This window comes from Panthera leo, chromosome A1 (genome assembly GCF_018350215.1).
Source record: "Panthera leo isolate Ple1 chromosome A1, P.leo_Ple1_pat1.1, whole genome shotgun sequence".
NCBI classification, from domain to species: Eukaryota; Metazoa; Chordata; class Mammalia; order Carnivora; family Felidae; genus Panthera; species Panthera leo.
The window spans coordinates 31,636,958-31,660,394 of record NC_056679.1 but is presented as its reverse complement, the minus strand read 5'-3'; the positions used below and the strand labels follow the sequence as shown (position 1 = coordinate 31,660,394).

The 23,437-nt window shown below is 34.5% G+C and overlaps 1 long non-coding RNA gene and 1 other non-coding gene across 2 annotated transcripts in view; both read right to left on the bottom strand.

Annotated features, from left to right (window-relative positions):
• The window catches only part of LOC122213252, an 85,874-nt gene that overhangs the window by 48,335 nt on the left and 14,102 nt on the right, over positions 1 to 23,437 (bottom strand). The window contains exon 2 of the long non-coding RNA XR_006199456.1: positions 19,419 to 19,594. This is a non-coding gene — a long non-coding RNA (uncharacterized LOC122213252). The remainder of the gene's footprint in view (positions 1 to 19,418; positions 19,595 to 23,437) is intronic.
• LOC122202799 lies at positions 13,655 to 13,761 on the bottom strand. The gene has a single exon (XR_006194886.1). It is a non-coding gene; the product is annotated as a U6 spliceosomal RNA (small nuclear RNA).

Sequence of the window (23,437 nt, the reverse complement as noted above, 5' to 3'; positions counted from 1 at the left end):
CTGAAATTTGTTTTTTTTTAATAATAAAAAAATTAGGCTATATCTAGTAAAGAATATATAGTGTGACTATTGGCAGTAACCCATTATTACTATATTTAAATAAGAAAAATAATTTTAAGATATTCCAGATATTATACGAAATCACAGATATATGGGCAATGAAAAAATGAAGCAGATTTTACTACTGTGAATGAATATGGTATTCGAGGCTACTTGCATCCTCCAAATCAAAAACTTCCTTAAACTTTTAGCCAAGTTCTTCTTATGGACATAGGACTTCCAGTGTTAAATTGGCTGACCAATTTTCAATGTGACAATTATCATAAAATAAAAATCAATTCTGTTCCATTAGGATGGAGGCCTATGATTGTATCTTTTTCTTTTATATTTGAACTTCAAAGATTCTCATCACAAACTCATTGAGAAAAAAATCAGTTTATTTTTTTTAATTATTTAAAAAAAACTAGCTCAAATGATTTTACCAAAAAATATCATTGTACATCACTGCATTCTTTATCTTTTCTAAATATACACAGCATGTTCTTGTACTTGAGTGTAATTAACATAACTAGTAACTGTCTTGGTAATGAAACCTTTGTTTTTCTTTAAAATGTTGATAGGTATGGTACATTGTGCCCCCACTTTTAATTTCTCCCTTTTATTTCTGGCAGTAGGCAAGGTGTCTTGCTGTCTCTGTAATATTAATGGTTGAGCATTCCTTGCAAAGAATAGAATACAGTGTGCTGTAGGAATTGCATAAAAAATCTTCAGTGAATGGAAAAAAGATCCTGGGACCTTGGATGTCAGCTCCAGGAGAGACAAATTTATAGGTATAACAATCTATCTTTTAAAACTGATGTCTAAGGTCCTAGAGGCCGTTCCCCTATCACTAAGAATTTTTCATGCATTTCCTACAATACAAAAAACTGTGAGTATAACATGTAGACATTTTTGCTGCACATAAAAGGAACCTTGTCAGTTCTGTTCTAGGTCCATACACAAAATAAATTTTAATATTAGATTAAAACTTTATTAAAAAAAATCACACTTTACACCACTGCAAAAAAGAAATCTTAAAAGCTTGCTCAGCAATTTCGTATTTCACCAGGAACCAATAATAAAGCAGCCATCTGCTCTTGTAGTTTAGCAGGCATACCACGTGAGGTATGTTCTCTTTGGGGCTCGCTTGAAGAGGTGTGGTATCACTCAGACCTGCAGCAGGAATACAAATGACTTGCACTACTGGCCTGAAGGGCTAAGTGAGCTCTTCAAAGTGACATTTGCCATGAAGTGCCTAGGGCATTGAAAAAACACTGTCACTCAAGAAGGCTAAAATACTGGACAACACAGTACTAGGGGAATTATGTTAAAACTGCTTGAAACAGCATTAAAGTATTGAACAATCAATAGGGCCATGTAGGCAAAAGAACTGATTCCACCTACAGAGTAATAATTTCTTCTCAAATATTCATTTCTGTTTATGACCAAAGTGACATTACTTTGTCAGATTCAAGCAAAAGAGTACAACAATTTGGATTCCACCAATCCATGAGCATAGTATATATCATTATTTATTTAGTCTTACTTTTGTTTTTACAGGCAATATTTTGTACTTTTCAGTGTACAGGTCTTGTGCATATTTAATTGTATTTACCACCAAATATTTCATGCTTTGGATATTGTTATGTATTTTTAAATTTTAATTTCATCTTTTATTTCTAGTAGAAGTAATGTATCATTAACAGTGGTGTTGTTTACCCATAAATACATACTTTTCATAACTCAGTGACCTGTGCACTTAAAAATAGTGAATTTTACTATATGTAAATTGTGTCTATAAAGTTAGTTCAAGAATAGTTCTGATAATGTACTTCTTTACAGGATTTTGCAGACAAATGAAAAGATTCCTATAACATGCTTGTTATAGCTCTAAAAAAATATATACTTGACAAAAATTGGCTATTATCATTTATGAATTCTGTATTTATACATATTTTCTTTACCGTAAGTTAAAGGTTCATTACAATATACATACTGGGGAATTCATACAGAATATTATCTGCATATATTAGCATAATATATTATTAGACATTTAAAAAAAATTTTAGCTTTATTGACCTAAGATCGTGTAAAGACCGGAAATGTAATTCTTTGGTTTAAATCCTTCAATCTGAGCCCTCTGAAATCATTCTTAGTTGTGTGCTATTAATATTCCTGCTCACAACTCATTCTTACTTGCCTAGAATTCAACTGTTTCACTTATTTTTTTTTATTTATTTTTTTTTTGGAGAGAGCAAGAGAGCAAGAGCAGAGAGAGACAGAGACAGAGAGAAAGACAGAGAGAGAGAGAGAGAGAGAGAATATCCCAAGCAGGCTCTACACTCAGCAGGGAGCCCAATGTGGAGCTCAATCCCATGACCCTGGGATCATGACCTGAGCCAAAATCGAGTCATATGCTCAACTGACTAATCCACCCAGGCGCCCTAACTCTGTTTCACTTCTAACTTTGTAATAGTTATGCTCAGAAATTTTCACTTGTGTGCTTTGCTCACATTTTTCCTTAAAGTTTTTTGCTGACACAAAATACATACCTCCTAGTCCTAATTATTTAATTTTTTTTAAGTTTATTTATTTTTGAGACACAGAGAGAGTGTGAGCAGAGGAGGGGCAGAGAGAGAGGGAGCCATAGAATCTGAGGCAGGCTCCAGGCTCTGAGCTGTCAGCACAGAGCCTGACACGAGGCTCGAAACCACGAACCACGAGATCATAACCTGAGCCGAAGTTGGATACTCAACTGACTGAGCCACCCAGGTGCCACCCCTCCCTCAGTCTTAATCTTAGAATAGAGTGATTGTGTGGTATTAGATACCAAGTTTTGTTGTGTTCGTGTGCTTCACCATTTATTATTATTAGATCAACTATCTTTTCTTCCATCTACCACATTCCTGGCAATAGATATTCAAATCAATCTGGAGTAGACTTATCAATATGTAACATTAATTATAGTAATTTATAATAGTAATAATAATAATAGTAATTAGATATTTAATGTACTACATAGAAGGCAGCTGTGTTTTCTACATGTAGACCATTTAATCCCTAAGACATGAATGAACTGGGTACTAATTATACTCTTATTTGCAGAGTTGGTAGGACAGAGTGATTAAATAGCTTTCTAATTTCCCATAACCTTTAACGAACTTCAAAACAAGGGAGTCTGAATTCAGTAGCCAAGATCTCAAACGTTATATTCTTTTACATACCACTCAAAATTCTCTTTTTGAATAAGATGAGTACCTTTAGTTACAATGAATTAAGGGTCTTAAATGATCCATGGTTAAATCAATGCATTTTATATCCTCAAGCTAAAACATAATGATGGGCATCGATCTTATATTTTTAATATTTAAGTTCAAGGTGACTATGTATTCAAAACTCACTTTCAAACTTATACGATGTAGCTTTCACAAACTACCTTTAAAATGTTAGTCCTCCTTGGGCAATTAACTTGGTTTCCAAGTAAGAATGCATGACATTTTGTTTTCATAAAACAGGATATGTCCCTGTGCTTCAATTAACTTATATCTTAAAGATATGCATTAACTCTAGGTTCTTAGATGCCTTTAAGAAGTTTTGGCCACATAAGTTTTGAAGGTATTTCTGAGTAAGTTGCTTAAACATAATAAATACACAATGAATAATATTATACAATTTGAAATAATGAAGACATTATTTTTGCCTGTATTACTCTTTCTTCTTCAACTAATGGCTCTGATATTGCATTTAATTAGCCTTGAACTCAGTGAAACATATATACACATATGTTTGTGTGTGTGTGTGTGTGTGTGTGTGTGTGTGTATGCTCTCTCTATATATTGTATGCAGATCTTCTTGGCTTATAAAACTGAAACATGACTGTCAGAAAGACACAAAGATCACAGTTGCTCAGATCAATCTTCATTTTAGATGAATACTTTGATCCAAGTAAAATCCTGTTAAGAAGCTCATGTGTAATTTCTACTTAGGGTGATGAAATGAAATCTAGTTTGATTCAATTTATTATATTTGGATTCCTTGAAAAGATATAGGTATTTGATTAGTGGCCTATTTGTGCTCAGTTTTATGACATTCTTTATTCACAAAATGAGTTTTGATAACAGCTTTTAAAAATCAGTGGTGATATGGATCTTTCTTCATCATCACATCCTGGGCTATGCAATATGTGTCTTCTACAGTTTGATGCTGCTTAGTTTTAGGTGTTTTTGAAAATAAGGCCACTGGCAACAGCTTCCAGCAAAGAATGTGGTGTAGTAAATACCTATTTTATATTTATCCTTCATTTTTTTAAACTTTTTTAAACATTTATTTATTTTTGAGAAACAGAGACGCAGCATAAGCAGGGGAGGGGTAGCGAGAGAGGGAGACACAGAATCAAGGCAGCTCCAGGCTCTGTGCTCTGAGCACAGAGCCCAACGTGGGGCTCAAACTCACAGACTATGAGATCATGACCTGAGTCAAAGTTGGATGCTTAACTGACTGAGCCACCCAGGCACCCCACGTTCATTCTTCACTTTAATTTTGTTGCTGAGGACTACTAAAAACAGGCAAAGAAAGATATTTTTTTGGCCTAATATTTTTAAAAATTCAGTGGCCCTTGTTATCTATTACACTACAGAAAATATACATAAAGCTTGGAGTAAATTTACAAAAACAGTAAAACTGAGATAAATGGATTCTGTTATTTGGACTTCTACCTTCTTGAAATGAATCATATTTGATATGGATGATGATGACAACAACAATAATACAACAATAGCAGCAACAGCAATAAGCCACTAAAAGTATGATTGAAAAGAAAAATTAAAAGAATTATAAAGGCCAGGTCAGTAAGTAGATCTGAAAATGACAGTATTAGCAATCAAAATCAGTAAATATCACTTGGTTAAATATTTTCCAAGTAACAGAACAGGACAAAGGGAAAACAGAAGAGAGTTAATTTTAAAATATCTGTGCAATAATACAAAGATGGTAAATATGATGGCAGTGTGTTTCTGCTTGAATTATCGTCAAATTTGTTCAGATCTTTCCTTACTGTAACCTGAAGGAAGCCCTTGCAATCTTAGCAGCCATTTTGAGACTGCTCCTGTTAACCACTTTCTTCTGTCTCAGTTCAAATGTTAGGAGCCATACAGTCTTAGCCTTTAATTGGGACCTTAATTGGGCCTTTGGTGCCCTAATTATGAATAAGGTAATTACAGTAATTATAGGTGAATTAGAGTAATAATTAGTAATTATAAAAAAGTCAACCTAAAGTACGTTTGATATATACTTTCAAAATAGATGTTTAAAGTGATAGCTCTCACCTCAAACATCATGATATAGTCTACTTGGTGTATTTCATTATACATGGACTTGGAGTTCAGGAAATCAAAAAAAAAAAAAATATATATATATATATGCATATGTTATAAATGTAATTAAAAATATATATACTTCTTGTAATGAGTTTAATTCTTAGACTATCCCCCATGCTTTAAAGAAAAATAGTATATGTTTGCTCTTTTGGAACAGAAAAAGATTTTTTTCCCTAAATTATATGAATAAGTCCTATAAATTAGTAGTGATCAGTACATTTGCCTTGTCAGATGTCTGAAAATGTATGCACAGGTCTGATGACATATTTTGGAGACAATAATTTCGATTTATTTTGTGGGTGCCTGGGTGGCTCAGTTGGTTAAGCATCCGACTCATGATTTAGGCTCAAGTCATGATCTCATGGTTCGTGAGTTCCAGCCCCACATCGAGCTCTGCACTGGCTGTGTTGAGCCTACATTGGATTTTGTCTCCCTCTCTCTCTGCCTGTCCCCCACGTGTGATCTCTCTCTCTCTCTCTCTCTCTCTCTCTCTCTCTCAAAAACAAATAAATAAACATTTAAGATATAAAGTCTCTGGTCATAAAAACTTTTAAGAGTCCACCATACAATTTCTCTTAAGTCATAAGGTTATAACAATTGACTAAGAAGAAACAAGTCTGGATTAGGTGATTTACATGCATCCCATTTAACCTGACAGCAAACCTACAGTGGTTGGGATGGGGATGATAGTATGCCTTTAAAAAAAAAAAAAAAAAAAGTTTTTATTTGAGTACAAGTGACACACAATGTTACATAAGTTTAAGGTATACAAAATAGGGATTCAACATCTCTATATGTTATGCTATATTCACCACAAGTGCAGGCACCATCTGTTATCATACGCCGTTACAATACATTGACTATATTCCTTATGCTGTACCTTTATTTCCGTGCCTTATTCATTCCATAACTGCAAGCATGTATCTCCCACTCCCCTGCACCTATCTTGCCCATCCCTCCAATCCCTTTCCCTCTGGCAATCATCGGTTTGTTCTCTGTATTTACAGGCCTGATTCTGCATTTTGTTTATTCCTTTGCTTTGTTTTTAGATTCCACATATGAGTGAAATCATATATTTGTCTTTCTTAGTCTAATTTCACTTAGCGTAATACCCTCTGGTCCATCCATTTACTCATCCACGGACACTCAGTTTCCTTCCATATGCTGGCTATTGTAAATAATGCTGCAACAAGCACAAACAAGGTGCATATATATTTTTGAATTGGTATTTTTTTTTTTTTTGCTTTGAGTAAATACCCAGTAGTGATATTAGATCATAGCGTATTCCTATTTTCAATTTTTTGAGAAAACTCCGTACTGTTTTCCACCAACAGTGCATGATAGTTCCTCTTTCTCCACATCCTCACCAACACTTGTTATTTCTTGTCTTTTTGATTCTATCCATTCTTACAGATGTAAGGTGATATCTCATTGTGGTTTTGATTTGCAGTTCCCTGATAATTAGTAATGTTGAACATCTTTTCATGTGTCTGTTGGCCACCTGTATGTCTTCTTTGGGAAAATGTCTATTCAGGTCTTCCACCTAATTTTAATCTGATTGTTGGTTTGTTGGGTGCTGAGTTGTATAGTTTATGTATTTTGGATACTAATCCCTTATCAGATTTACAATTTGCAAATATCTTCTCCCATTCAGTAGATTGCCTTCTTGTTTTGTGGATAGTTTCATTCACTCTTCAAAAGCTTTCTATTTTGATGTAGTTTCAATAGTTTATTTTTACTTTTGTTTTCCTTGCCTTAGGATATCATGCCCATTTTAAAAATGTTTAAATAATTAGCCTAATACCATACAGCTAAACAATAAATGAAAGTGTTGGGAACTGAGCACAGATTCAATTCTAAAACCCACGCTCTTTTCAAAATGCAAGGCCATCATTTTTGTAGGTGAATCACTAAAAATATAAACGAATGTGTTATTAGCTTGAATTTCTAGATATTTTAGAAAATTAATTTTTTTCTACCAATTTACATTAAAGGATCAAATGATACACTTTACTGCATCATTAAAGTGACTCCTTCTAGTATCAGAACTACTTTCTTTAAAGATGTCCCACTTATTTTCTTTTTGCCTGTTGCTCACATTTCTTAAAAATCTTCCCTCATCATCCCCTTCCCATGATGATATATTCTTTTCTAATGAAATAGAATACAATTAGCACATTCTAATTTTAACCAAATCTATGGTGCTGATTCAGCATAACAGACACACAGCCAATGCATTTGTTACAAATGCCTTGACTAGAACTTTGGCAAAAACAGTGATAAAATTAACTAACCTAATGTAGTTCATCACTTAGACCACTTTCATCTTGTTGCAGCTTTACAGGATTGTTAGGGAAACAGTTATCAAACTCTCAGACGACTATTAAATCCTAGCCCAGCCACTTGCAGCTATGTGATACTGAGCTGTAGTACTCTTCTGAAAAATGAAGATATAAAATCTATTTTTCATATTTGTTGAGAGTTAAAATAAGAGATAATATGAAAACTACCTGACTGTATGTCCAGCCACATAATAGAAATGGATGGTAATAAATGGTAGCCATAATTATGAAAAGACCCTAAAGAAGTTTTGATGAAAATGCATCCTAATGATTATTTATAGCCAAGAAATCCACTCCCAGTAAAGTTAAACTACATATTCCTCTGTATATTGCCAAGGTCGACAATATGCTGATTTAATTGAGCTTCAGGGAAACTACTTTTTTCAAACATGCTTCAGCTCATATCCTAGAAGTAATAGTACTTCATTTCATTTAAAACAATATGTCAACAAGAAAATGTTTGTGACTTCTTATTAGAATCACTATTGACATTATGACTGGAGATATCAAAGAGAGCGAAAATGCCAAAGATCTATGCCAGCTTATCTCAAAGTTTTAAATGTAAAAACTGTAATTTTTATTTTTTTGTTGACCTATCTTCAAAACCACAGAAAAATTCCTCAGGTCTGTCCCCGGTACAGATAAGCACATCAAAGCCATTCTTTATTTCTTTTACTGTTTTTTCTGGTTTCTATCTTTTTAAAATTCTTTTTGTTAATTTCCATTTTGTCTACTTTTCCCATTAGAACCTCTAAAATATTTATCAGAGTTATCTCAAATTTCTTGTCTGATCTTTCCAACATCAGTATCACATCTGAGTCTAACTTTTAGATTTGCTTTGTCTCTTCAGACTGTTTTTTCTTTATCTTTCTGTGTAACTTGTAATTTTTGGCTGAATGTTAAAAATATTGTTTAGTATAGATGACTAAGGGTTGTTTACTTATTTATTTATGTAAATGGTATGTAATTGGAGTATGAACACAATAACATCAGTTATTTGAAATTTGTTAAGCTCATTTTTATGGCTTAGCATACAGGTCAATTTTTTAAATGTCCTATGTGTACTTCAAAATATATATTTTAGTGGACATATGTCCAGGTATAAAGTTTGTAAGTGATATTCTCTATGTTATATACAGCAGACATTTTTTGCTATTTTTGTTTTGAGCATCTATCAATACCTTATGAAGGTATTTTTAAGTCTCTCCTTATATGTTGGTATATTTATCAATTTCTTAAAGAAAAGACCTATAAAATATGCTTTACAACTTTGGGGGTATTCTTCTTTTTTTTTTTTTTTTTTTTTTTAAGAGAGAACACAAGTGGGGGAAGGGCAGGAGAAAGGGACAGAGGATCCAAAACAGGTTCTGTGCTAACAGCAGAGAGTCCCATGCAGGGCTCAAACTCATGAACCATAAGATCATGACCTGAGCCAAATGCTCAACTGAGCCACCCACACACCCCAGAGGGTGTTATTGTCACATATATTCTTAGAGCTATTATAGCTCCCTTATACATTGAGCAACTTTTCATATGCCTCACTCACATTTTTTAACCTCAGAATGTTTTTCCTTTAAAATCTGTCTGAAATTGTATAATTATATCACTTTTATTTGCTTGTATTTGTAGGGTAATTCTAATTTGTATTTTATAATTTCAACATAAATCAGTCTTTAAAATTTATGTGTGTGACTTAGAAGCAGAATATAATTAATTTTGTGTTTTGCTGAGATTACACATTTCATTGATTTTAAAAAAGATAATTCAAGGGGCACCTGGGTGGCTCAGTCGTCTAAGAATCTGACTCTTGATTTCAGCTCAGGTCATGATCTCACAGTTGGGTTCTTAAGATCAAGCCCCATGTCACCATGTCAAGCTCTGCGCTGATGGGCACAGGGCCTACTTGGGACTCTCTCTCTCCCTCTCTCTCTGTCCCTCCCCCACTAAACTCTCTTTCAAAATAAATAAATATTTTTAAAATAAATGAATACAAATAAAAAGTTTAATTTGTTCTTCATGTGCTTTCTTTCAACTTTCTCTTTAAATGTTTTGTATCTTCCATTCTGGGTTTGATTTAAAACAAGTTTTTTTCTTCTTTTCCTTATTCCATTTGTTCCCTTCAACCTCTTTAAACATTATAATGATTCTTTTTATGGGGCGCCTGGGTGGCTTGGTCGGTTGAGCGTCCGACTTCGGCTCAGGTCATGATCTCACGGTCTGTGAGTTCGAGCCCCGCGTCGGGCTCTGTGCTGACAGCTCAGAGCCTGGAGCCTGTTTCGGATTCTGTGTCTCCCTCTCTTTCTGCCCCTCCCCTGTTCATGCTCTGTCTCTGTCTCAAAAATTAATAAACGTTAAAAAAATTAAAAAAAAAAAACATTATGATTCTTTTTAGTGATTAGCATAGCTACTTAAATACACAGATTCAATCCTGTCTAGTTATTCAATATCTTTACCTCATTCTAAAATACACAAGGATCTTAAAATGCTTAAACTCTGAAAACTTATTCTCCAATTGTATGTCCATTGTATTCCAGCATTTTAGCTCTATCTTGGTTTTCCTCAAATATTAGAATTTGTATTTTTTTTATGGAGTCAAGGTTTATTTCCACTTATCCACCTATTTTGCAACGTGTCCACTTAGTATTAACCCTTCAACTCTCAATTTCCACCTGTAATCACTTTTCTCATATCTGAAGTACATCTGAGAAAAGCTACTGTATTAAAAATATATTAGAAAGAATCTCTATGTTTTCCTTACTTCATCTGAAAATACATTTACTTAAATTTTGTTAATTAAACATAGGATAGTTTAGGGGCACCTGGGTAGCTCAGTCAGTTAAGTGTCCGACTTTGGTTCAAGTCATCATCTCATAGGCTCGTGAGTTTAAGCACCATGTCAGGCTCTGTGCTGACAGCTCAGAGCCTGGAGCCTGTTTCAGATTCTATTTCCCTCTCTCTCTGCCCCTCTGCCACTCGCACTTTGCCCCTCTCTCTCTCTCTCTCTCTCTCTCTCTCTCTCTCTCTCAAAAATAAACATTAAAAAAAAAAGGTAGGATAGTTTAACCATCTATAAAATTAAAAACTGGAGACTATTTTCTCTCAGAACTTCAAACATATTATTTTTATGTCTCTGGCCTCCATCATGCTGTTCAAAATCTGTTCTCATTCTAATTGCAAACTCATTGTAGATTATTTTTCCCTAATTTTAATTTTTTTATATTTCTTCATATTATTTAGTTTCCAATGATTATCTAGGTGTCAATTAACTATTTTTTATTCTGTTGGAATTTGCTAAAATTCTTGATCTGAGAAAAGATACCTTTGAATAATCCTATAAAAATTGTTATCCATTATATCTTCAGACAGTTTGGCTTCCTTATTCTCATTTTTATACTTACATAACTTTGTTAACTTTTCTGTTGGATCTTATCATTCACATTAGCATTCATATTGACAACTCTTTCTTCCCTCTCTGAGGGACATATTGAGTCAGATCTTCAGATTTCCCTGCTTTCCCAGTCCTACTTGTGGTCCACCAGTTTACTATTCATTTTGTCCAATTTACTATGTATAATATAACCTAACCTTTGTATCTTTTTATTTTAACTTAGTATTTAATTTCATGATTTAATTTTAACTAATCCACCAGCTGTAGAGTCAACAATTATATATTTTTTTAATTCTTCAGATTCTTCTTAATTATTTGACCCACGTGTAGTTTTTTCATCCTTGCTTAAAATATAAAACTAATATTATAACCAACGCTATTTTTAGCATTACATATATTAAAATGAGTTTTATGTTCTGTATATAATTATTGTAATATCTAAAAATTTGTTATGTCTCATCCTACTTCCTTTTTTTCTCACCTTCACTTTTGGTACATTATTTTCTACATGTTTAGGATATCTCTTTTTAAATTTCAAGTAATTTTTTTCTTGGAACTTTGTAGAAGTACTGTGACACTGAGCTGAAATTACATTCTTTCAGAGAGTATTTGTTTTTATACCTGTTGATTACTCAAGAATAGTAGTGACTTAGAAGACTATTTAAATTCTCACTTTGAAGAGATGGGTTATTTTTAAAATTTTCTTTGGTTTGTTGAGTTTTTCTTTGTATGTTTTTGCTCCAAAGTGGTTTGAACTACAAAAATCATAAGAGGTCCATTAGATGTCACATATTCATAAGGGAAACTAATTTCCTCCCTCTCCTGAGTACTAAAACATCAAGATAGTCAGGTTTCATTATTGCCCCCTTTTTTCAGGAGAGTTTATTTCTTGTTCACATTTACATTGATTGTATGGCCCAAACTGATCACAGTGTTGAGCATGTGTGCACATGTATGTTGTGGGAGCAAGAAGATCTTTTGTTAGATTCCATCTTGGACAGAACCTAGGCTTTCTCTTGGTTCACTGTACCCCAGACAGCCATTGTGGGAGAAGCTCATGTTCTCCCAGGAGTCCTCCTTTAATTTCCATTTTTAGACACTATCTGATCTTTACTTCTGTGACTTCTCAGCAATTAATATAACAAAGTTTAGTTTTTCCAAACTACAGTTATTCCAAGATACCTAGTTTTATAAACAATTAGCAAGAGAAGTTACTAATGAGTTTTTAACTAAACGAGTACTTAAAACTGAAAACTTCTGTAACAGAGTTACTCTTAAAAGAGCAAGATTGCTTCAGTAGCCTAGACTAACTTCAAAGTGCAAATCAGTTTAGGAACTAATTTGTAAGAGTAAAATATCCAACTATCACTTCTTTATTTACACCCTATTTTTTAAAAAATCTGATCACCTAGTGAAAAAACTTGAAAATATGAGTTTTCTACTTTTAAAAGCTTTAATTGCTGAGGGTAATGACTCTGAAAAGAGATTATATTTTTATTGCCTGGGATGTTCTTCCGTAGCAGAATCTGTTCATCATAGCAGAGTGCAAGTCTTAGGGGATTGCGTTAATGGACCGTGCTGCCACCAATAAACACCTTGAATTGGTAGTTATTTTAGAGAAAAAGAAAGTCACTCTTTCATAGATTGGGTCTTCTAAATGCACTGTGAAATAAAGGGCACATAAGCTTAAGAGTAATTATTCCCATTATGCATACTTTTAGGACTCAAGACAGTGAGATAACAAGGAAAATAAATGTAAAATAAGCATGCATGGAAAGTTCATCAAGGATGAGATTCTCAATGAGTGTATCAGATGAAGAAATGTGCACACATAATACATTTATAAATTTTTTAAATCAATCATCTCATGATATAAACAGACAAAAATATTGTATTAATGGGTACTTAATGACAATAAGTGACAAAGCTGCTTCTTATGGCACATTATATATCATGGTTGGGGGGAGCATTACTCTTTTACATCCGATGTGTAAGTTCTATTCAGGAAACTAAGAAAATCGGAATTTTTTTTAAGTTTGTTTGTTTGTTTGTTTGTTTAGAGAGACAAAGAGAGTGTGAGCAGGGAAGGGGCAAAGGGAGAGGGAGAGCGAGAATCCCAAGCAGGCCCTGCGTTGTCAGCACAGAGCCTGACCTGGGGCTTGAACTCATGAACTGTGAAATCATGACCTGAGCTAAAATCAGGAGTTGGACGCTTAACTAAGCCACCCAGGCGCCCCAAGAAAATCAGAATTTTTATAGTGAAAGTAAGTCTCTACTAATAAAGGTAAAATAACAAGTTATGAAGACTTGATATCAAAGTAAAGTCTCACAGAAACCATTTTCTGGATAATTTGATCATCCCCTACTATGTCGCCTCCTCACAAGAACTTTTTAAATAAAGATAAATACTGCCACCATGTTCAGTTACATGGGATGTTCTGGAACACATAAAAAATAAGAATATTCTTGTCCTTGAATTACATACTTTCCAATATACTGCAAATTGAAATCTAGGTTGGGAGATTTCCATGAATGTGCAGGTCACCCTTGCACAAGGGCCGTGCTGGTCTTCTATGCGTCTTTCCAATCTTAGTGCACATGCTGCCAAAGTGAGCACTGGGTGCAAATATTTTTCAATATAAAATTATTTAATATTGAACAGAAGTGAGGAAAAGTGTTTAGTTTATTTGAACAAAGTTCATTGACAACCTACGTATTTCAAAACTATCAATATATTTAAGCCATCAAATATACCACGGAACCATCATATTAGATAACTCTTTCTCGTCATCATTCAGGGGTTCTCTTTAAATGAGTACTCGACCTTGAAGAAAACATTTTATATTGTGAGTCCTGGACTACTAAGCTTTTATTTATGACCACAGCCAGCTGTCAATTTAGTAGTTATCACCAGGATAGTAAAAGTGTATGTTATGTAAACAGTGAAGAGAGATCCTTAACATAGATTTCTCTGGGGAATTAGGAGCAGTTAAAGATCACCGGGTTACAAATGAGCTTAGTCTTAAAGGAAGAATTAGAGAAACATCAGTGAAAATGCTGGAGAATCATTCCAGAAAGAGCAATTAGAACATGCAAAATCATGAAGACATAAAAATATACAATTTCTTAAAAGAATTTTAGAAGGGGTGATATGTCCTCCTGAATCGGGTGAGTTTTTGATGATGTGGCAGGAGTCTGAGGCTAGAGAGCAAATCTGGGGCCAAAATACTGAAGGCTTTGGGGAGCTGAGTGTAAACACAGAAGTGACAAACTAAGTTTTTTATGTTTTACAAATATCTTAGGGTCTCTAGGATGGAGTACAATGACAGGGGAACATACAGGAAGATGGTGCAACAATACAGATGAAAAAACTGAATTAAAAGAGGTAACCATCAGTATAACAAGGAGAGGGCTGATTTGAAGATACTAAAGGAATAACAGATATTAATGTCCATTTTATGTGTCTAGTAAATAAAACAGAATCTGTCTCAAACTACACTGTCTAATAACATGTCCTCTAGCCTCATATGACTATACACATTTAAATTTATGTCAGTTAATGTTAAGAAAATTTTAAAGTTCAGTTCCTCAGTAGCATTAGCCACATTTCAAGTGTTCAACAGTCGTATGTGGTTAGTGTTACCATATTAGAAAGCATCAGTATTGGACAGTGCCAGTGTAGAGTTAATCCCAGATATTTAATGTGAACTATTTGTGATTAAGAGTAAGTACTCAATATTAGCAGTCATTCTGAGTGGGGATGTAACGATGCAATTGTACTTTCAGGTAATACCAGCATATCCTGCAGACCCAGATGTAAACTAGACCCCAGTGTTTTATTTCCAGTCAACTGGTTGTATGCAATTGTTACAAGACAATGGGTGTGGACTGATGGAAAGGAGGCAATGAAGAAGAAATCAGTTTCAAAAAAGACTGAGACATTTGCTTATGCAACTTACTTGTATATTCCAGCCTTGCCAAAACCCATTTTTTATATATTATTTCTACTTGATGATAGATTGTTGCTACCCATGTCCAACTTTTTATAAATAAATGGATCAGACATGGAAAACTTGGGCCGCATGGTTATCTGATATCCAGGAGGGACCACCCTCCCTTTCAATCAAGGTGCTCTATGTCAGTGACCTGGCTTTAGTCTAGCACTGGGTATAAGGCCATGATTTTGCACTGTACTGACTCAAGTCTTTTTTTTTTTTTTTTTTTTTTGGCCACCAGATCTAGAAGGCTTTTTTTTTTTTCTCTCACTTTTATATTAGTCATGCAATATTCGAGTATGCTCTCCATCTATTTGATTTCTTGGGAGATCAAGATTAATGAGATGTTTGGTCCCTGTGGGCCAAGTAAGTCCTTGCTGTTCTTTACAATAAGTTGTCAGAAGACATTCTTCATGAATATTTTCATGCTTGCCCATAATCCTTACTTAATTCTAAGTAAAGAGGATGTTTGAATAAGAAAGGCTTTGGAAGCTAGATATAATGTAGCACTCTGAAGAAATTTACAGAATTGTCTCCCTGGGGTCATTTCTTTACATTCATGTTGAGATGTGACTCTATTCATGGGTCAAGTAGCAAGAAGAATTAGTATCCCCTTGAAAGTGTCTGCCCCAGAAAGATTAACAGACGTTTTAAGCAAAGGAAGGTTCATTTCCTCAGGTACCAGTGGTCAGGTTACTTAAATGGCACAGGGAGGCTTAGAGTTATTATAGGTTCAAGTTGTCAGTTTCTTCTAAGCACAACCTGTTCACAGGGTTAAGCTCCAGTTTAATAAAACAGGAAATGAGATGAGAGGCAGTTAATTGATAACTGCCACAGAGTAGGATTGATTTTTTTTGAAAAAGGAGCAAATGCAAACAATTTCCACAGATGTAAATGTTTGAATAAGACGGTGCCAGGAAAACAAGTAGGTTATTTGACTCAGAAGTAGTCAATATTTTACTCTACTCCTCACTGCTGGTGAAACACAATTTATTAATACATTCTCCATCCTTGAACCCTATTGAGATACACATACCATCATTCTCAACAAAATAACATTAAGCCCAATTATCACTTCATGCCTAAATTAAAACCTCCATTTGGAGACATTTTTTTAAAATTTTTTTTAATTTACTTATTTATTTTGAGAGAGACAATGAGAGCACAAGTAGGGGAGGGGCAGAGAGGGAGAGATAGAATCTCAAGTAAGTTCTCAGCTGCCAGCACAGAGGCTGACACGGGGCTTGAACTCACGAAACCGCGAGATCGTGACCTGAGCTGGAACCAAGAGTCACATGCTTAACCAACTGAGCCACCCAGGCGCCCCCACTTTGAGATAATTTAATATAGTAAAATATATTTTAATGGAGATTGATGGCATTTGCTTGCATTTAATAAACGCTCTCATTAAAATACTAATAAAGTGTGAAGATGGATAGTACATCTAACACTATTTACTTTTTGCAGAAATTGAGGAACACAAAAATTAAGTGATCCCCAAACTAATGAATGAGTTAAGAATTAAATTTTCATCTGATGATTCATTGTTGACCAACATGTATTACTTATTTTATGACAACAGCTATTTTTGTGAATTGTTTTCCTTTTTTTTTTCATGCAGGGTAATGGACACTAATCATCACCTGACTGTGTTACATGTTATATGATGTGTTACATATTATATGATCTCTGTCTCAAAGTCCAAGGGACACTAATCATCACATGACCCTATTACATATTATATGATGTGTTACAGATTACATGATCTCTGTTTCAAAGTCCAAGGGAAAATATATTCCACAGTGTAAGGGGAAGCAGATATATGTCTTTTAGGTAATAGGCTTGCCAAAGTTAGGAGAAAATGAGATAAATAATCAGTAATTTTTTCCTATGTCAATTGAAAATAAAAGGTAAAAACTTGCCAGTTCTTCCATTTATTCCACCTGCTATTTTCATGCTTTATCGCTTCAAATGTTTCACTCCTTCTCAGCCATTTTTACTTACAAAAAATTATCCATGTTCTTCTGTATTCACCTAAGAACCCCTGGCACATGGACTGCTTCAGTGCTTACCCAGTAGTATAAAAACTTCCCACAAATTCTGTCTGTAGACTATTCTGCCCTTGATTAATGCGTGACACTCGTCTGTTATGCTGAGAGATACTCGCCCATTCCCTGCTGTGGGTACTCTAAGACTTCTTCACCTTGACGTTATCAAGCAAAGTGACCTAGCTGTTTTGTATCCCTCCAAGTTCCTTTTGTGTCTTTCATTCTGTAAATATTCTACCAACATCCGAGTATCCTAATGAGTTAAAATGTGATTAAAATAAATATTCATTGTGACTACTATGCTATTTATATTGCTTATGGACTACTTATAAACCAACGTGACTAGTAGTCACAGTCATGACAATAATTTGTGAAAAGGAAAAAAAAAAAAAAGAAAAAGGATGGTTTTCTTAGAGCTTTTGCTGTTAGCTATGATCACATGCTTATCCCAATGGGTATTTCCTGACAGCTACATGTGGATAAATGAGGGAAAACTATAGCCTGTGGTGAGAATTTTGTAACACCTATACAAATACAGTTTATCTTTCTACCTATATTCTGGGATTTAGGTTTAGGGGAAACATGAGCCAGAATATAAAATGGTTCTTCACCTCAAGCTCCTATTTATTATCCAGGAACCAATAACAGTGTTAATCCAAATTGACTTAGAATGTAATTTTCCATATTAATCTGACCATTGGGAGGCAATTTTCTAATTTTAGTTAAACTTAAATATAAGAAAAATAATGATAATAACAATAATAGTATTAATTATAAATAGGTAATAAACCAAGCTCTATGCCAAGTGTTTTCTAAATTATTTCATTGATACTCATTATTGTGTTATTTATCAAGCGTGTGAGAATTAGATGTATTAAATAATTTGTCAATAAGACACCAAGAAGTTAAAGAGGCCAATTAAATATCAAGCTCACCGAAGTGAGCCACCAAATAAAGACAGGCCCTAATAGACTTTGAATCCTCTGCCTTTATAGAAGAAACAAATCAGACTACTTTCTCTGACTTGCTAAATTTGATTAAGTATCTCTACTTTGGGACAAGAATTTGCAGAAAAATACAGTTCTACTCAACCACTATATTAATATGCTGTATCTTTTATGTGCAAGTATATTAACGAACTTCAACTGGTACAAGGTTCTTAGTGTGGCTCATGGCTATCTCAGAACCTATTAGTAAACAATCCTGTGTTTTTTATTCACTGCTTTAAACATAATAATAGCAGTATGTCAACCATTGCACTAAGAGCTTAACATCTATTTACATATATTTTCATATTCAATTCTCAGAACAGCCACAAAAGGTTAAGTTTCATTATCACCATTTGGAGATAAGAAAACTTATGTTCTGTGAAGTTAAATAATTTGTCCAAGATCTCAGAGCTAGTATGTACCAACCCACGATTTGAACCAAATTATTTCTCTGAAAGTCTCTGATCTTAATAACCACTGTATAACATTTACTGTTTTGAAGCACATTATTGTTAGTCTGACAAACACATATTTGTCAAAATTATGTACCATGTTCTCTAAATACCAGTAGTCACATGCATAAATATAATTAATAACATATATTACTATAGAAATTTAGCTACTTTTAAAAGCAAAAGTTGTATTGATAGTCCCTATAGTTCCTAGGTTAGCATGAACTCTCAATAAATATTAAACCACAACAGATCGTTTAAAATATTCAGTATTATGCATTTAAAAACCAAAACAGTAGAATTCACTTTAATCTTGCTATACACAAACATGCTCTCTCTACTTTGGTTCTGATCCACACACATGTTGCTCTACAAACAGAAGGACAGATGTTGCAAGATAATTCACCTTTTTAGGTAGATTTAATTCACACCATGCTGCAGTGAAAATGTTTGACGGAGCTCTTTAATTTTTCTGCTATATAGGAATATAATAATCAGAAAAAAAAAATCCTATCTTTAAGTGACAGGTCTTTGCATAGTCTCATCTAGAATACCTGCAGGGGGTGGGAGTGATCTGACCTGCTTTATAATATTGTAGTGATGTGTGATGCACGTTTGAAAAAAACAGAGTTTACACGTGAGGTTCCCCAGTCAGTAAAGACAAAGCTTGTCTCCGGTATAAACACACTTGGTCCCTGTGTCAAGAGAAAGAACTCCACACTGCTTTGAAGCACCCCTGGCAGTTGATAATGGAGAGCTGTTGGCAATGATAATGGAGGCAGATGCTTACCTGTTCTCCTACAGTGTACAATCTTGGCTCGATGACAAGGTGAGAAGAAGGAGAAGCTGTCACAGAATGGGGGCAACTGGCAGCTGGAACCCTAGCGGGGAAGGGTAAACTGGTCACCCAGGGCTGCTTGCTTGACTGTAGCAGATCTCATCAATCATGCCAACATATGCAGCTGCCTGAAAATAAACAGGCTTCTCAGACAGGAGACAAAACGAGGCAAATTAAAAGACCAATAATTTAAACAAATCTGTTTCCAGTTTCACAGCAAAGATGGATGGATGAATTCTGCTGATAGACCCAGATTTCTGGTTAATTGATAAAAGTCACTGATACATACTAATGCAATAAGTTTATTAAACATGCCGTTCTGAAACAGAATCCTTTTATAAATTATTTAAAAGTCTTTTTTTATACAGGTATGACATAGTTTTTAAAAATATATCAATTATTATCTTCTAGATTTTTCTAAAATTACTAGTGAAATAAACGTTGTGACTATAAGAAGGCTACTGGAACATCTGTCTTCTTGTTCTGTTCAAAGCCCCAAATAAAACCAGTGGGGCTGTAATGATGACTGTGTAAGATAATCCTTTTTATGTTCATTTCATTTTCCTTTATCTTATTAGTGTATTAGCTGATCTTGAAAACACTGATGACAATATTGCTTCCATCTATTACTTCTTCATCACATTATCTCATTTACTTCTTTTATTCTGATCAAGTTAATATTATTTTTACTCCTTCCTACATATGTATATACATTATTTATTTTCTGAACATTCTTTTCTAATTCCTCATAGTCCTACAGCAATCTTCTATTTCACATCAAGAAAACAAATTACTTGCAGTCCTTCCTTTTTTTGGCTTATAACAGACCTCTACTGGGAGCTCTTGACTAATAACTACAGATTCCCTAAGGTTAAAAGATGATGAACTCCACCATTAGTTTTTACTCCTTGTTATCACATTTCTTTCTTGAGTCTATCCTTTATCCATCTGATTTAGATTAAAAGACCCAAAGAGCTCCTGTCCTTTGTAGTGATGTGTTTTGCATTTATATGCTTATGATTGCTACCCAGTGCCCTACACAGAGCACTGAGGGGTCTGATGATACAATATCAGAACGTGGTGATTTTCTTTTTCAAATCTGACAGTGGTGCAGAAATTAGAGAAAGACAAAACTAGCCTGAGGTCAATGTAATTCTCTCGTCTCTCAGGCTCATCTCCTTACACAGGTGGTGTTACAGCTGCTGTTATGTCTGCAGGGGAATAACAGTCGCTGGCAGCCCCTTACACAGCTGGCAGCCGGATGCAGGGACATGAGAATCAGGTTCGACATTGCTAAATGGGAAGCATCCACCTTGCCTTCCAAATGTCTGATTTTCTTTAATCTGCACTACAAGACAGGTTGCTGCTGTTGTTGTTTCTATCGTGGCTGAGAGTTCAAATTTCTCCTCGCCTACCAGATTGCTGAGTGACCTGCGAACTCATTTCAGTAGCTATCTCCACCTTAAGACACTCTCGGAAATAAATCTGCTAAATATTTTTAATAATTATTTTAAGCTAATAGTTCTTTTTAAACTTTCTTTAGAATTAGTAATAGTGTAGGATGTTCCATAATAATATATCCTGCCAAAACAATAAGTTGGATTTTAGTACAGTGTTGTTTTGCAGTAGCAACCACTGTAAAAAAAAAAAAAAAAAAAAAAAAAAAAAAGAAACTATGGAAAACATGGTATTTGGAGGGAGAAAAGAGAAAATATGAATTCAGTAACTAAAACATTAACAGTGACATTTTGCACATCCACTGGTAATATTCAGACATCTGGGTACTCTAATTTTATTTATTGTTTTGGACATCTTCCTACTACATATACATCACAGATTCTTTACTGCTTACACTGGATTTCACCTCTCTGTCAGATGGTTACTGCTGTCATTTTAGAATCCTTGGGACTAATTTCCATAAGTGCATTGACATCCATGACTTTTTTCAGCCCTCTAAATCAGTAATAGTGGTAACCTGGGTTCCACAAATCTGTCCTTTATCACAATTTTCCTTTGACTTCAAAGAATGTCCATGGTACATGTACACTCCGAGCTTCATTAGCTCTGATAGCCATGCCATATGTTTACAAAAAAACCACAAGATTATGTGCAGAACAGTCCAAGCACAGGTTAAAATAATCACAAAGAACTGCCTTGCACATCACCTCATATCTCAAGACACCTCAACAGAAGCATTTTTGCCACAGTTGTGTGACATCACACAAAAAAGCATCCTAAGAGCATCATGAATTGGGTCTAAGGTACTGTGTGTGAAGCCCCACTATAATTAATTAGTGTTGTTATAGCAACATTTTTTATGATATTGCTTGACACCCAAAAACTGCAGTGGCATGGGGTAAACCATCTAAAGAATAATCCTGTCAATCTCATCTTCAACCACTCTTATGCTACTACCTTTCTTTTCCCCTTTTTATTTTAATCCTTTTTGCCCTCAACTTGTACCTCTCTTTTTTGAAGAAACTGAGTGTCAAAGCAAGGCACAGGATCAAGTATTAATATAAGTTTGCCTGCATGAATACTGAGAAGCTAGCACTAGTTTTCTTTCATGCAAAACGCACATAGTATTCATTTTAGCTAAAATTATTATTTTTTGTACTTAGCATGATTGCATACAGCATGGAAACTGCATGCTACATTTGACTACTAGTAATCATTGCCCTGCATCTATAATATACCATTAGGAAAAAAAATAGTATTTTTTTTTTCTTATAACAAAATCTATGGGGCTAGCTATGCTTATTAGCATATTTATAAAAAAAAACAAAAAAAAAAAACCATGCCTTGGAAAGGTATTTATAGGCCATTTAGTATAGCCCCTCCAATTTATAGGTTCAGAGACAGGAAGAAATACCCAGAGGTCTTATGAGTAGTTAACCAGAACTGGGATATGAACCAAGGTCTCCATGTTCCCTACTCAGTATACTTTATATCAAATTACAAGCTGCTTCCTGTTACACAGTTGTAACACACAGAGCATCCTTATTTAAGATATAAAATAAATTTAAGGAAAGCTGTATACAAAAGCTGGCTTCAGTGCAGGACAGTCTTGCTTGTAGAAAGGCCATACTAATGAGTCAATGCACCAGATTTCTGTCTATATGCCAAGTCAGGATTAATTTCAAGTAAAGCTGAGTATAAGAGAGAAGAGAAAATCTGAATGGGCAGGAAATTTTCAGTATTGGGAGAATGTGGCTATAAGCGAAGAGTAGAAGTCTTGGGATATTAGGAGCAAGTGGGAGCAAGTGGGATATTAGAAGTGGGTGCTGGCAAAGCTCCAAGTCAAGGAATCTGGGAAGATGCAACACACTGTGTGTCAGTCAAGAGTCATTACCAAGGAGCTAAGGGAACAAACAACAGAATCCTGGGAATTGGGATTTAGAGAGGCAAGCCACAAAAGCAAAACCCTAACAAATGTCCTTGTAATATTAGGACCTGGTAAAATGTCAGAGCTCTGTACAGGGCTGACAGAACCAGCTATATAATTTGGGGGGAGTAACAAAAAATGAAAGTATGGGCTCCTTATTAAATCATTATTAAGAATTTCAAGAGGGCAACAGCAGAATATTGAACCAAATGTGGGTCCCTTCTAACTGTCAGGAGGTTTGGAAGCTGAAATATGCATTTTATGTAATTTCTGGAAGCAATAATTCTGGAGGTGACGTTGGTTTTGCCAGCTAGATGTATTCATAATTGATTAAAAAGGCAGAAGCAGGCCAAGGTTTTTAGCTATGGCTACTAGGAAGCTATTTGACATAAGCTCCTTGAACTAAAAGTATGGGTCTCCGTTCTCCAACTTCCTTGATATTAAAATGGAAGTGTTATAATGGTGAAGCTTTTGCTTTAGTCATAACCTAAGAGGTTGCCTCAGAGTATTAGCTCCCTCAGTAGATTATTGTTGAATTACACTAGGAGGTATTCAAGGCAGTTCTAGAGACTAGAACCTACTGCCT